Here is a 14735-nt window from a genome sequence, read left to right on the forward strand (position 1 = left end):
AGATGGAATTAGGGGCTGCTGAGACTGTGCTTGATGGAGGTGCTGCTCAGGACACACATTTGTGCCTGGAACCAATATTCAGAACTGCACCTTCTGGAATAGAAAAAGAAATTACTCTAATTTTTGCAATGGGAGCTGTTCTTGGCTTGGTCTTCAAATTAAATTTAGGGTGTGATACTGTTCTCTCCTGCCACAACCTAGATACAATTAGACTAAATTAGTTTTCCTTTGAATTAATTTCTTCTTCTTCTTTTTTTTTTTTTTTTTTTTTAATTTTTTTTATTTTTTTATTTTTTTTATTTTTTTTGTATAGGTACTAAAGATGGTCCAGGATGTGATTACATGCCAACTTTAATGCATATTACTGAACTCCACTGTTGTGAAGTCTGGTAAGTGCTCTTTAAACAAAGTGTTTATTCAGTTGGGATTTTTAATAAGAGAAATTATCTTTACTGAAAAACAAGCTTTTACAAATGCTATTTCCTAATGCCTTCATCTCTTTGAATGTATCTGGAATTTACACCTTTCCTGGACTTTTTGCTTTTATCTAAGGTTTTAAGGTTTATAGTGTTGCTAGGTTTACTGGGCTTCCAGTAAAGGATTTTTCTAAATAATGATTTGATTTGAAGGTGTGGGGTTTTTTTAAAGAAGTATCATCTTCAAGCCTGCTTTTGCAACAACCTACTCACTTGGGAGATTGATCCAAAGCTCTCTGAAATCAATGGAAAACTTCTGACAGGTTTCATGAGTTTTGGCTGAGGCCTTTTTTGAGGGCATTTTTGGATTTCACTGTTGCATTCTTAAATCTAAATGAGCAGAAAAGTGGATTTATTACTAATAGAAGTGGATCTACAGTAACAAAGAACCTGTAGTTCTCTATTCTAAGGGATATAGTTTGGCAAGATGTAGAGCAGGTAACTCTTACAATGAGAAAAATGTAGACAACTGGAATTAAATGCAACCAAATGTACCCTGGAACCACGGCTGTAATTTATAATGCAGTCAGGAATGTATTGCAGACTCTTCAATCGATAAGCTAATGAGAAAAAGGTCTGCAATTAATTAGAAATCAACTGGGTCAATATCCTGTAAATGAAAGATATGAAATTGCTAACATTTGGATGAAACTTCTTTGCCAAGTATATTTATAAACCTCATATAAAATATGATATTTATAAAAAGAGTAAAAGCTCCTTTCACTGTTCAAAGGCAGCACTATGAATGTTTGATTTCTTTTTGCTCTGAAAATTCAGCTGAACTGACTTTATTTCAACAAGTTTTCTACTGTGTATAAAAGAACTGAAGTAATCTTTTACCTTTAATTCAAGACCCTACAGTGAAGCACAGGAGCTATAAATAGGACTCCCAGGGTGATGCTGCCCATGACTTAATGGTCAAAACATCTGAAATGATGAAAGTTTGTGGCCAAATGATTCTCCTAGTAGATGTCAGGACCTGATGCATTCTGCATGGTGACCTTGTCAATCTAACATCTTGTTATATTTGTAGAAATAGCCCCAAAAAGGGCAGCCAGGGAGTGAAGAGATTGGCTAATGCTGGCACTTGAAAGCAGCTTGTTGTCTGTGTGGGTCTCCAGCTTCAAAAGACTCTGTGCCTTTACAAGTTGCGAAACTGGGAGTGCTACTTACCCGAAATCCCTTTCATCTGGTAGTGATGATTTTTTCCATATATATTTTATAACACTTTTGCTTTTTATTAAAAAGGAGGAGGACAGTCATTGCCAAGGAGGAAATAATAGTATTAAACTTGTGAATCTCTTTTTTTTTTTTTGTGAGATAAGTTTGTTTCATTATCTTGCAACATGCTTTTTATTGCCCTTTCAGCAGGGGCAATGGAAGTCAGAGAATTGTATTGTAATTATATAACATTAATGAGACTTTAACTGAAAAATAACTATTCTTGAACTGTAACACATTCATTGATATTGAAGAATTCTTTTCAAGCAGATGGAAAAAATGCCCTAAAAGACACTGACAGTGAAAGAAAAGGAGGACAAAGTTAGGGCTTTATTACTTAATTTCTCCCCTGTACCTTCATAGGCCACTGAGTTTAATTTTTGTCATCATAGGATTTCACAGAGATGTTAGCAGGCTTCCCAGATTGAATGAGGTTCCTAAGGTTGCTTGTTCACATTAAAAATATACCAGTCCTGTTTGTTGCAGAGAAGAGCAATTTCTTTTCAGCATACAAACAAGGAAACCAAATTTTGCCCACACATTGTTCCTGGTTTCACCACAGAAGTCCAAACCACAGCATCCATGGGAGTTGCTGAGATGTGGTGTGTGAACAGGGTACCTTTGTTCTCTTCATCTTTCAGGGTAGAATGAGGCTCAATTTTCCAAGTTAGTGAAAGAAAATATTAACATGTGAAAAGAGAAAGAGAATCTGGAAGAGCATGTGGAAGTCCATGAGCACTGACCCACTGAAAGAGGGCCTTTACACGTGACAAATATCTGGAGCAACCCTTAGCGGCAGGGACAGGAAAAAGGTGCTTGCTGACTTTTCTAGGCTTTCCAAATTCAGAAGTGCGTTATTGATGAATTTTTCTTTGCCACTGTTTTTTTAATTTTTTTTTTTAAAAATCTCCTTGAGTTCCTTTTTATTTAATGATAAAATACTAACGAATCAAGGTCTTCTCATTTATGTTAAAATTCTGGTATTCACCTTGTAGACCCTTGACTGCAGGTTTAAAACATTAGAATGTTTGATACAAAAATATAGTAGGCCTTGAGCCTTATGTACAAGGCAGCATACATAGTAAAAAATATAGCTAAGGGGTGTAGTATTTCATGTTTTTAGAGAAAAATGTCTGACAGCTTACATCATAAGAAATGACAGGAGTGATATCTGACCACTATCACTGCAGCTCTAGCTTAGTGCTTTTTCTGACTTCTCTGCAACTATCATCACACCTGACACAAAAAATTCCGTGCTAACATTTGAGCAACATTGAGTTGTTGCTTTTTCACCCCACGAATCTTGGTGTTTAGAGTATCTTGCTTTTTTCTCCCCCTTCCCAGATTGTAATGGTTAAGACAGTGTCATCCCCATCTACCCAAAAATGAATAGTCCCATGATGACAGTAGTGAAGAAAGCCTTCTCAGAGTCTTGGCTGCTGTGTGGGTTCCATGAGACTTCTATGAAACGTCTTCAATCTGGACTGTGGTTTTCTTTTTAAGCAGCACATTGCTGAGCTAGGCTAGCTCTGTCGAGGCTAGAAGCATTAAATCACCACCAACACTGCAACATTTTAGGTGAAAGCATGGTCTATCTTAATGTGAATGGCTTCCTTGGCTCATAAACAGTTTTGTTGCTTGGGACAAGAGTGGGATCTGTTTCCAGTCCTCTCTTCTTTCTTGCGACGTATTTTTTCTCAGCATCTTCCAACAAAATCTAGGGGGTTTATAATATGTAATAAAATGTAGATATGTTAGTGTATTGTAATATGTTCATTAGTATAAAGGTAGGAAGTAAGAAAACCATAACTGTTCATGATTTCATTAAAGAAAACAATTATCTGGGTGAAAATTATGTCATGATGATGGTGTGTTGTCACAGCAACTAGAAATTTCTTTGCTATTTAACTCTTTCAGTATATTTTATATACAGCCCAGAAGTTTTCATGCCACTTATTTTTCACCTCCAGACTTTTGCTACTTCTCTTTAGATCATTTCATCTTTCTAGAGACTCAGTTCTGATTTGAGTTCCTATTTCTCACTTGCAGTGACAGTGAGAAATATTAGTCAACCTGACTGGAAAAGGAACTTATAATAGAAATGTCCAGGCATAGGCTGTTTTTAAAAAAATTAAAATGCAGAATATTAAAAAAAAACATTCCCAAGTGAACAGTGAACAAATGAATGGCTAATACGATTTTAATAAAAGATAATATTGACACAACACTGACAAATATATTATTGTTTTAGTCAAAATGTTAGTGGCGTCACTGGTGGTGATACAGGCACCTGCAAATTACTAGAGAAATGCCTGAATTTCATATTTATAGAAATAGCACTGCAAAGCTAGAACTGTTCCTATTTCAAACACATTCCACCTGCTCAGGAAGTTGCAGATAGATTAGAAATGTTGATGAAATCTGTACAGCACGAAATTCTGTTACAATAACATTAGTTGATTTCCATTCAATGTGCAGAAGCACAGTCATCTTTTTGTTTGCATTTTCCTCATTAGATATTCAAAAGAAATTAAACACATGAAATCTACATTATTATGAATATATTTTTTCATTAAGCTACAGAAAGTAATTGGCACTGAAATTAGATTTCACAATTCATGAAGTCAAGTATTTTGAAAATTTAAAACACAAAACAAATACAACCAAGAAAAACAAAACCTACAGCAGTTTTACATAGAGATATCTGCATTTTTAGTCAAATAAATAATGCTGCCTCAACAACCGTTGTAGGCCATGCTTCATTTCTTTTGACTTTCTCTTCAGTTAATTATTGGGTTTCCTAAGTGCAAATTCATTATGACAATAATCAGGTTTTAATTTAAATGCATTCCTTTATGTATCAAGTCAAGAAGTCTTCCTTCCTTCCTTCCTTCTGATGTGGCTTTCTTTGCGTAGTGAGGGTAACATCATGGAAATTTTTTCTATCTTTGTCATTATTTAGTCAGTAACTCTCATAGGGACAAACTGTGAACCTTTCACAGTCATTAGTATTGTGAGGCTATTAACATTGACTGCTCTCATGGTGTAAGTGGGAGAAGAAAACAGTTGTAGTATGACCTTTAGGAGGAATTTGTAAGTGATGCAGCACAGAAGAGTTTAGAGAGCTGGGAAGGAAAGATATCTTGAAAAATACAAAGCTAGAGGTAATTTGGGAAGACACAGAATCACATAATATTCTGAGTTAGAAGGGACCCACAAGAATCATCGAGTCCAACTCTTGAAGCGAATAGCCCAAACAGGGATTGAACCTATGAACTTGGTGTTTTTAGCACCGTGCTCCAACCAGCTGAGCTAATCTCAGGGTCACTTTCTTGTCTCATGGTATATACTGCTACTTCAAGAATTAGCAGTGATCAGTTATTTAAAAAAATAAAAGGAAAGAAAATACTTATCCCAGTATTACAGGCTTCTTGTAGTTGTTTGTTTTGAAGACTAAAATTCTGCAACATACCATAGCATGGCCATTTCATAGCTGAGCAGATGACAAAATAGAAAAACAGCCAAACCAGCCTCTCTGATGGGGTTATTTCTCACCATACAGGCATGTACTTTCATCTGAATTTCAAAAAGGTAATGCAACATTTTCTTCTTTAAAAAGACTGGGATGGTGGGGAGAGGTGAGTCTATGGTTTATATAGCCCCCTCTTCTGTTGCATGTTCATCATTCCCAGCAAGGGAGGTGGCTTTTTGTTGGCAGCTGACATTAAGCAACAAATCATGCTCTGGAGGGCAACGAGCCTTTCCCTCTCAGAAACATCTGCTGTGTGGGGAAGGGCATCCAGGGAGTGTGGTGTATGTGTGCTGCTTGTATCTGGTGGGCTTAGTGAAAATAAATACTGTGATAGGATTTCTTGCTTTGATTTCCAAGTGTGCTGTTACATTGTTCCACCACCTTACTCAGTTCAGTTCAGTTTACCTAGCTGTAAAATGTGTTTCATAATATTTACTTGATTTACTGTGATTAAATCTTCTGTTATTAGTTTAGGTCCCCTTTCTTCTAGTTATTGTGTACATTTATAAGAAATCAAAGTCTCTTCTTCAGCGAAGGTTTTACCTTCATACATAATGTAGACAGAATAGCAAGAGATTCTAAGATGAATTAGGGGAAGCCAGGCATCTGGAAACACAGCTAAATAACACGGACATTCTTTGCAAAGAAAGCTGGAGATATACTGGGTTTTGAACCAACATCTGGTAATTGATGAATACATATCTGCTGTTTCTTCTAAAGGGGTTAATTTGACTTTTTTAACAATTTATTAAAGGATTTTCTGAAATCCTTAAAAGCTTACAAAAATAACTAAATAAACCACATATGTCTTTTGTGTGAACATTACAAAGTGAGTCAGGTAAAAACAATATCTGGTAGGACTGGACTTTTTAAAACATGTATTTCATCAAATTGACAAATGAAGAACCTTATTTCTGTAAAATTAAAACAACAGACAATTTTTCATGAATTTTAATGTAAACTAACTTTTGCCCTTTCCTTCTTGTATGTCCTACATAATTTCTGTAATTGGTTTTAGCAGCTATGTACATTTATTTAAATGATGTATCTGGAAGCAAATAGTCCTTCTGATCTAGCTTTTAAGTTAAAAATACACACATTCATGACTCATACTTAAGACAGCCTATAACAAAGCTCAGTTGTTTCGTTCTCAGGAGACAGCAGTGTAACAGCATTACACTGGGTTACGTGGGTTACTGAAAGGTGTGTTGTACAGGGCACTCTCCTGGATTTTTAAAAACTATTTTAGCATCCTGACACAGTGTCTCATTGCTATAAACTGCTGCCAACCGTAGATACAAATTTAGTGTGTCCTCAACCTGTTTTGTGAAATTATGGCTCAACATTTTGGAACTCTGCCAGTTTAAGATACAAGCAAAAGTGCTGCTAGCTCAGGCTTGCTACTGTAAAACATTAAAATGATGATTAATGGGAAATTGATGGAATTCAGTCCTGCTCAGGAAATTCAAAGACCTAACAGGGAAAGGAGACAGAAATATGTATCATGGTTCTGGGGCCTGATCTGTTTTCTTGAAATTTGATTCTTTCTCTGAAATCTGCTAAAAGTTAGGAAAGATCAATAGCATTTGATTGTGTGCCCTAGGCAGGAAGGGATTGCTCTAGGCAGTGATAACAAGGGGTAATTTGAATTTGATGCTATTTTTCCTCTTCTCTCTTTTCTCATCTGCCAAATTCACTTTACTTTGGCACTTTTTTGTCTGTGACCTTTTCATCTAACTTGCTTCTGGGGTTTGTTAGTTATTTTCCTTCATTACCCTCACATCTAACCCAAGTGCTTGTCACTGCTTACACATCCTTCTCCAAAGGTAGGAATCAGAATCCAAATCCAGGAGAAAGTTCTTGGCCAGCATTAACAGCTGGACATCAGCTAGTGAGTGAAAAGTTAGTAGTCTGAAGAGGTGGTGAACACCAGCTTTTTCCTAGTTTTTGAACAGTTACACAGCAGTTTGGAGACCCCTCATATCACAGGGAGATATGAGAGAAAAAAGGGAAAAGATGCCTGTTGAGAGTTTCGCTTTATTGTCTGAAAAACTGTGCTTACTCTTATCCTTGTAGCTATTTCATCCTTCTTCCAAATGCTTCTGCTGTTTCCTCTTGACTTCCTCAGCTGTAAAACAGCAATACCACGTCCAGTAGCTGCTGCTGAAGTGATTGATTCTTGTGTTGAAATTCCATTGAACACATAAAGTGCGAGGATTGCTTATCTGTTATTACTTATCTATTATTGTCCTAGCAAGATTCCACTCTGGGCATTCATTTTAATTGCTCAATAAATTTATTCTTCATAAATCCTCTCTTCCCAGTAGTTTGGAAATGTGGATGGGTCTGAATGACATACAAGCAAAATGTGACTTGGATTGAAGATATATTGATATGTTCCTTTAACGCTATATTTATAACAGGTGAAGTCAAGGGATGAGAACAGTTATGTTACTTATGAAGAAGATCCTTCCAAAAAAGTCTTCACCAACATTGCTAGAAATACCCTTCATTCTGATCACATTTAGGTAACTTAATGTTTTTGTATCTCGTACTTTTTGTTTTGTGGTTGTATTATAGTTGTGCAACAAAATTGAAAAGAAGTACGTAACATGTTTGGGGGAAATTTCACATCATTAAGTTGAAGTATATCATTTCCTTTGAAAAATTAACATGGCAAGAGATTTAAATTTTGTGTTAATTTTAATAGATACAAATTACTGTAATCACATCGATATATAAATTACTGTAATCATGTCCGATTAAATCTTTCCGTGATTATAATGCCACCGTTTTAGTGTCGTGTTTCTAACAAGATATTAATTTCTTGTTGCAAGTAGTTTTTGAATGGGTATAACCATGTATCTTAAAACTCATTGCTCTTGGGGAAGGCAACTATCAGTGGCAAAAAGAAAATGTGCACGAAGGAAAGAGAAGTTACTGTAGGTGGATGTGCAAATAGAATAACTGTGAGTCCATACTGACCTTACTACTGGAGTGCCAGGCCATCATTACTGTTTAAAAACAGTTGTGGTGGTTGCATGGGGAAACTAGAATCCAACACTGACTTCCTCCAACTTAAAAGCAAAAAGGTGTGGGGAAGGGAAAAAACTTTCCACAGAGGAGACCTGATGTGTTTAATACACAGAGAGCCCTGAGGCTCTGTGATTACAAGGGTTTTTTTCTCCATTGCTGTATGAGCATCCTGGAATTTAGTGGGGCACTGCACACACGCTGCACGGAGATCCTCTGCAGAGAAACCTGTGTCCCCATCACCGTGGATGTTTAGTGTGACTTGGAAAAATTGTTATGACAGTGAAAAGGGACTGCTATTTTCTACAAATTTAAGGGTAAAGTGTTGTACTATTTAGCTTCTGTTCTCATCAAAATTAATGTGGACTTTTGTAAGACAAAACAAGGGAGAGGAGTCTGTTTTGTAACATTTTTCTGTCACTTCTCCCGATGTGGGAAAGGGAAAAGGACTTGTTTTACACTTGAAACTCCTGCAGAATAATCAAAGGAGAGTGTTCACAATTTATGGGTATTTGCAGTGTCAGGGATTTCCACCCCCCCCTCTCTCTTTTGGGTCAATTTAAAAAAAAAAAAAAAGGGTGAAATAAAAGAAAGTGACTTCCAAACTTCTGATTTCTTTTAGCCAGCTCCTTGACTGATAGCAGTTTTGGCCACCTAAAATTTGAATAACTTTTGAGAAATGTATTGTCTAGTGAAATCTTTTCCTTCTTTAATCCTTATGACTGGGCCTGTTCATTGAGAAGAAGTATGTAAATAATGTTGTTACCAGAGAGGAGAGTTAATAGCCTTTAATGGCTTAGATTCTGTGAATAATCATGCCCATGAGGAACTCCTTACACAAGTAGTCCTGGTAAACTCACCAGGAGTCTTCATGTGGTAAAATTACTCATACAAATAAGTGTTTGAGAGCAAAATGTCAGTGTTCCTCTGCCACATTCCTCCTGTTCCTCCATGAAAAAAAGCCAGCACATGAACATCAGAAGGCATTTTTAGTCTCTTATATCCCAAATAAGGATTTAATCTAGACTAAACAACTGTTTTGAGTATTTGCTGTAAGTATTATTGAAAATGTTTTGAATTTTTCTATTCACTTCCTAGCTTTTAGTTCTTGATTTAAATCATCTGTAGTGTTCCTTCTTAGTGTGTTCACTTGGTATTTAATGTTTAGAATATCTTTTTATTACAATTTAATAACCTCTACAGTTTAGCTGCATTTTACTTAAAAATGCATCCATTACTCTAAAAAGCTTTTGGAATGAGTGATTCATCAAAAAAGCTTAAATAGCTCAATCTTATGTCCTACTAATAAGGCACCACATATTTGTTTAATTGTAAGTACATATTCATAGCATTTACAATCAGCTGCAGTTTAGTTTTCAAGGACATACTGTCTGTAAGGAGCTGTCATTTTTGTCTGACATGAGGTTTCTTGAAAAGTCACAATTTCCCCTGCAGGTACTGAAGTTATCCAATTACACTTTATTTATTTATTACAATTAGTGCATTCTTGGTAAGCTGTTGCATGGATAAATGTTTTAATTAATCGCTAATCCAACTATTTTTCTGAACCAGGTGATAAAACAGATCACAACAGACTTGTGAGTTTTTGGAAGCAGGTATGCAGAGTTTCCCATGGTGATTTTGGGGGGTTTGGTTGTTTGGGTTTGTTTGGGGGTTTTATCTGTTTGGTGTTTTTTTTAATCTGCTGTATTATCCTTGATCCTAATGGTAAAATAATAACTAATTGTGTTTAATTTAGGCTGATTGTGAGTCAGCTCTGTATCTGCTGAGGAAGTTATCTGAGGCACCCTGTAATTAGGTCTCTGCAGCACCTTCCTCGTACATAAATGGGCAAGTGGATTCCTGGCTGTTTTCCTGTGATCAACAATGCAACTGAGGGACACATCTGAGTGTCAGGTACTTACATTCATCTGGAATTTTTAATCACATCTTAACACTTGTCAGCTTCAAAGTATACACTGTTGGGAAATTAGTGTCACATCATGTGATGCAGTGGTTGTAAGGCTGCAAAGAAAACAGATCGTTTGATTGTTGGGTTTTTTTCTGTGGCTAAGGTTAACTGTCTGGACAGCTGCAAGTCAAGCTTTCAAGACACGCTGCTTTATCTGATTGGTCTCAGTCTTGATCTGGCACATGAAAGGAAATGTGAGGAAGTTTCCAGCAGAGATCATTTTGCGAGTCCAAAGATGAGGGTAAGGTCAAGTTCACTTGTATTTTCACAGTATCTTGTTACAAACATCAGCCAAAGTGCCACACAGAAAACACGAGTTTAGTATAGCAGTGGTTTTCACCTTCAGGAGATTTCCATTGCTGGAGTATTTTTCATGTTCTGTTTACAAGCATCAAAAAGACCCACCACAGTCAAGCAAGAGCAGTTACATTTTTTTAAAAGTGACTCTTTCTTCTAGGGACCAAACATATGGTGACTTTATCCAAGTTCTGATGTTTAACTTGCACAGGTGTTGCCAACCTCTCATGGGGCTGCAGGGTAACCTTAGCATCTAGTTAAGGAGTAATTCATGTTACATTAATTTAGCCTGTAATGTTACTGTAACTGCTTTTCTGCTGTAGGAAACTACCACTTCTTCCGTGCATTCAGAACTGTGGGGGATACTGAAGGACTCTATGAGGTGGGAAAATACAGCTGTGCTTTTTTTAATTTATTTTTTAAACAGTGTCTTTTATGGTTATTGTGAGCAGTGTGTGAAACTTAAGACTTTTAGCCTGCAGGGTGGATGGATCTGTCTCTGCCCCAAGAGGCTCACCAAAAACATTCCCTGAGTTATGGATGAGCATTGCCTTACAAAGCCAATCCTACAGACTGCCTTCCTTCTGGAGACTGTTCCAGTCTCAGTGCTGGCTCCTCAGTTTGTACAGTTTTCTCCTAATTCCACCAAGGTCTTGGTGAGATTTCCAAATTACTTCTCAATTTCTTAAATACATATACAGTTATACTGCACTGCTTTATGTAATCAGTTTTTCTTATGGCAGAATTGTTGGTTAGCTGTACATTTCAGTGAAACCACAATTTAAAATTTTGTTAGCTGTTGTAACATGCAGTAAATTCTGTGGTTAAAGAAAGAGGCATATTGAGGGAGCCTGTGTACTCTTCAGTTCAATCAGCTAAAATGCTATTTTGTGTATACTGTGCCTGAGGAATCCACACTTGTGACTGCTATGTGAATATGATGGTTCTCAACATCTACCACAGAGAAGCAGAAGTTTTGAGGCTTCTCTCCTTTTTTTGAGGTCTGCAGATGTCTTAATCTGAGATTTTAAAAAGTAAAGTTGTTGTCCCCCGAACTAAAAATCCACACAGTTAAAAAAATTAGCCTTCTTTCATGATGATGTTTCTTATATATGCCATGAAAATACAGGATTATAAATTGCCTGTAGAATATCTTAATAGCTGTCACACAAATTATTCTACCACTCCAAAAATGTAAGTAAAAACAGTCAGTGCATTGGGTAAAGGAACATCTTTCTGAATCCTTTTGGCATCTTTTTTCAGATAGGAAATTATAGTGGTGCAAATTAAAATGTAATATAGAAGTTAAGGTGAAGTGTGGCTAGACAAAAGTTGAAAAGATAGAGCACTGATCTGTTTGAAATTAGTTATGGTTTCATTTTATTGTAAATTCTCCAAGGTTTTAGTCTGTTTTGGATTTGAGGATGGGTGGGTGGTGGTGGTTCTTTTGTCTTCAGAAAAGCATCTTTTATAATCAAAAAGGCACCGTCCTGGGATGCTCTGGTCACTTGGGTGGTTATTAGGGAGAGCTGTGTGCAAGCTGGCACCGAACTAAACTCTCAGTCCAAATCCCCACTGTGCTCTGAGAGCAGGATAATACAAGAAGGAGCATGTCATGTCCTCATGTCTCCTTTGCTGGCATTAATAAGAGCTTGGATGATTTCATGGGCAATAATGATAGGTGCATGTTCAGCTGTCCTACAGCAATCGATACAGAAGTGCCCTCCCATTAGGAGCAGGGTGTGGTCAAAAGATTCAGTGTTAGGGCAGTTTTTATCACTTCCTTTAAAAGTTCCTTCATTTACAAATTCTCCCTGCCTCAAAGTATTTCTCTGTTTTTCTGTGCTGTTTTCATCATTTTCTCATAATACCAGGAAACCATGTTTAACTTCATGTAATGCTTTCTTCCAGGGAGAGCTGAACTCCATACAAATTTATCCTGATCAATCTGTGTCCAATCTGTTACTGGCTTGATCAGATAGAAATAGATGATATCAGTGAAGCTGGCACATTGCTCCTAACCTTTCCTGATGGTATATTCAATATTTTAAAATACCAAAGGTCTAAATTTAAAGGAGGATCTATAAAATCACTGTCCTCTTTCCAAGAGATATTTAATACATCTCTCATCTCTCTTAAAGTCTTAATGAAGTCACGTTTTGCTGCTGTTTGGTCTTTATTTCCATTTAATGCCTAGGACATGCCACATTCCCTTAAAGTAGCTTTCAACTTTTCCTCATTATTTTGCAGGGTTTTATAAATAAAAGTAATGAGCATTTCCCTTTCAATGGACCTGTCCTTCCTTTTCGAGGCAGTGTCTTTTATTACTGACTTTCAAAAAGCAAATCAATCTCATTAAACTGCTGCACTTTTTATCCTAATGATTTTTTCAATTGCTATGTTTCTTATTCTATCTGCATTAGTATAACTTTGGTCTTTTCCCTTTTTAAAAAAAAATTAATATTCACTTATGTCTTTTTGCTTTCCAGCTTTATTAAGGCATTATTGACTCTCACCTTTGTGAATGTTTGCCCTTGAAGTTTAAATGTTTGTAATAAACACACACTTTTGCTATGATTAGCAGGTATGGCCACAAATTAGCTACTTCAGTTCAAATTCACCTCACAGTTCTCCTAAGGTATCATCAAGAATCCTTCTCTCCTGGCCAGCCTTACACCGGAGGAGCAGGGAGACCAATTTCAACATTTTAACAACTACATCAGCATAATTTTGGTTGTAGTCAGGAATAAGGCACAACCAATAGGGGATTGTTTTGGAGAGAAGTAATAACTAGTCTGTTATATTAGTTAAGAAAACTTCAGCGGTGTCTTGAGTCAATTGTAAGGAGTTTAAAAAAGTTCTGACAAGGTCTTCCATATAAACAAAATTTATATTTTAGGAATTCTGCATATTTTGTTGTTGATTTGTAATTGACATTCTGCACACACACACACCCCCTTTTTACCGGGTGAACAACACAGGTTGCCTTGGTCTACTGGCAAAGCCCATTTGTGCAGCACATACAGCAGCTTTACCTCACTTATAATTCAGCCTTTTCATTCCTTTCCTCTCAAGTTCATGTGGATTCCTCATGTGCAGATATTTGTGCTGCAGATGTGTATCTATTTCTAAGGTTTGAGAAGACGAGTGTTAGCACCTTCTCACTGGAACAGATGAGATATTTGTCTGAGTTGGGAAGGTGATCTGAAAGCTGCAGAATAAGATTTCAAAGTCTTGGTCCAAGGGAAAGACTAGAGCAGTATCAAGTCATCCTAGAAGTTTTGGATCTAGTTACCAAAAGACCGGCTACACTCAAAGACATTGGGAAACTGCATATTAATAAGCTTTTCTAGGGTCAGTCTGTGGGGAGGTGCTGTAATACACAGGTTGGTAACATAGGCTGCTTCAGAAACACAAATGTTTTATTCTTTGATTTTTAGTTATTAATTTTTTTACATTCTGCACAATGTATTAATTCCTTTGCTTAAGTTACTCCCTAATTTACACACAAGTGTCCCAGGCCCCTTCAGTTCCTATCTATCTTAGAAGCAGCAGGAGGAATTCAGCTTTTCCTCACTTACTCTTCAGCAAAACACAATAATAATTGATTTTTAAATAGAAAATGAACTCAGGCAGGGAATCTTGCTTTTTGCAAGGCAACATTTAAAAAACCAAAGACTGACAAAGTCTAGCTTGGGTTCTCTTTCTGCAGGTAATCCTCGATCCACTGATAGCAGAGGGAGACAAAACAGCTGAGCTGGCTGATATAAACTGTTCAGTGTTCGGTGGTTTACCCCATCATCACTGAATGTACCCCTTTAACACAGAATGTGCTCAGTTTGTGGCAAGTCCTGTGTAACAAAAATTTGTGTTATTCTGTTTCAAAGTACCACATCAGATTTATCAGCAAATAGCAATCATAATGCAATTATTATAGCTACAAGGAGAGCTAGACACAATGGGGCCTTTTGTTGGGAGTGTGGCTTTTTATCACTGTTAAGCTGCAGTGTAAAATTCACTGTATGTCTCAAGCCCCCAAGGGGCATCTCTTGACCCTTCTGACTGCTGCTCAGCAGGGCGGATGGGGCAGCTCTGTGTCTCTGAGAATTCCTGTCATCCTAGGGGTGTGTTTGCTGCCAGCACAGTTGTAGCACAGAGCCCAACAGAGGAACAATATGCAAAGATTCACCCGTGCAGGGTGGGA

At 36.9% G+C, this 14735-nt stretch overlaps 2 long non-coding RNA genes across 3 annotated transcripts in view; both read left to right on the top strand.

Moving 5' to 3' along the window:
* Positions 1 to 8284, top strand: part of LOC135420938 (uncharacterized) — a 54250-nt gene extending 45966 nt beyond the window's left edge. For both annotated transcript variants that reach the window (XR_010433786.1, XR_010433787.1), the window contains 2 exons: positions 314 to 389; positions 7653 to 8284. This is a non-coding gene — a long non-coding RNA (uncharacterized LOC135420938). The remainder of the gene's footprint in view (positions 1 to 313; positions 390 to 7652) is intronic.
* A 1169-nt stretch (positions 8285 to 9453) lies between these two features.
* Positions 9454 to 11181, top strand: LOC135420605 (uncharacterized). The gene is made up of 3 exons (XR_010433626.1): positions 9454 to 10179; positions 10338 to 10475; positions 10855 to 11181. It is a non-coding gene; the product is annotated as an uncharacterized LOC135420605 (long non-coding RNA).
* The last annotated feature ends 3554 nt before the right edge of the window (positions 11182 to 14735 follow it).

This window comes from Pseudopipra pipra, chromosome 12, assembly GCF_036250125.1.
Source record: "Pseudopipra pipra isolate bDixPip1 chromosome 12, bDixPip1.hap1, whole genome shotgun sequence".
Lineage (NCBI taxonomy): Eukaryota > Metazoa > Chordata > Aves > Passeriformes > Pipridae > Pseudopipra > Pseudopipra pipra.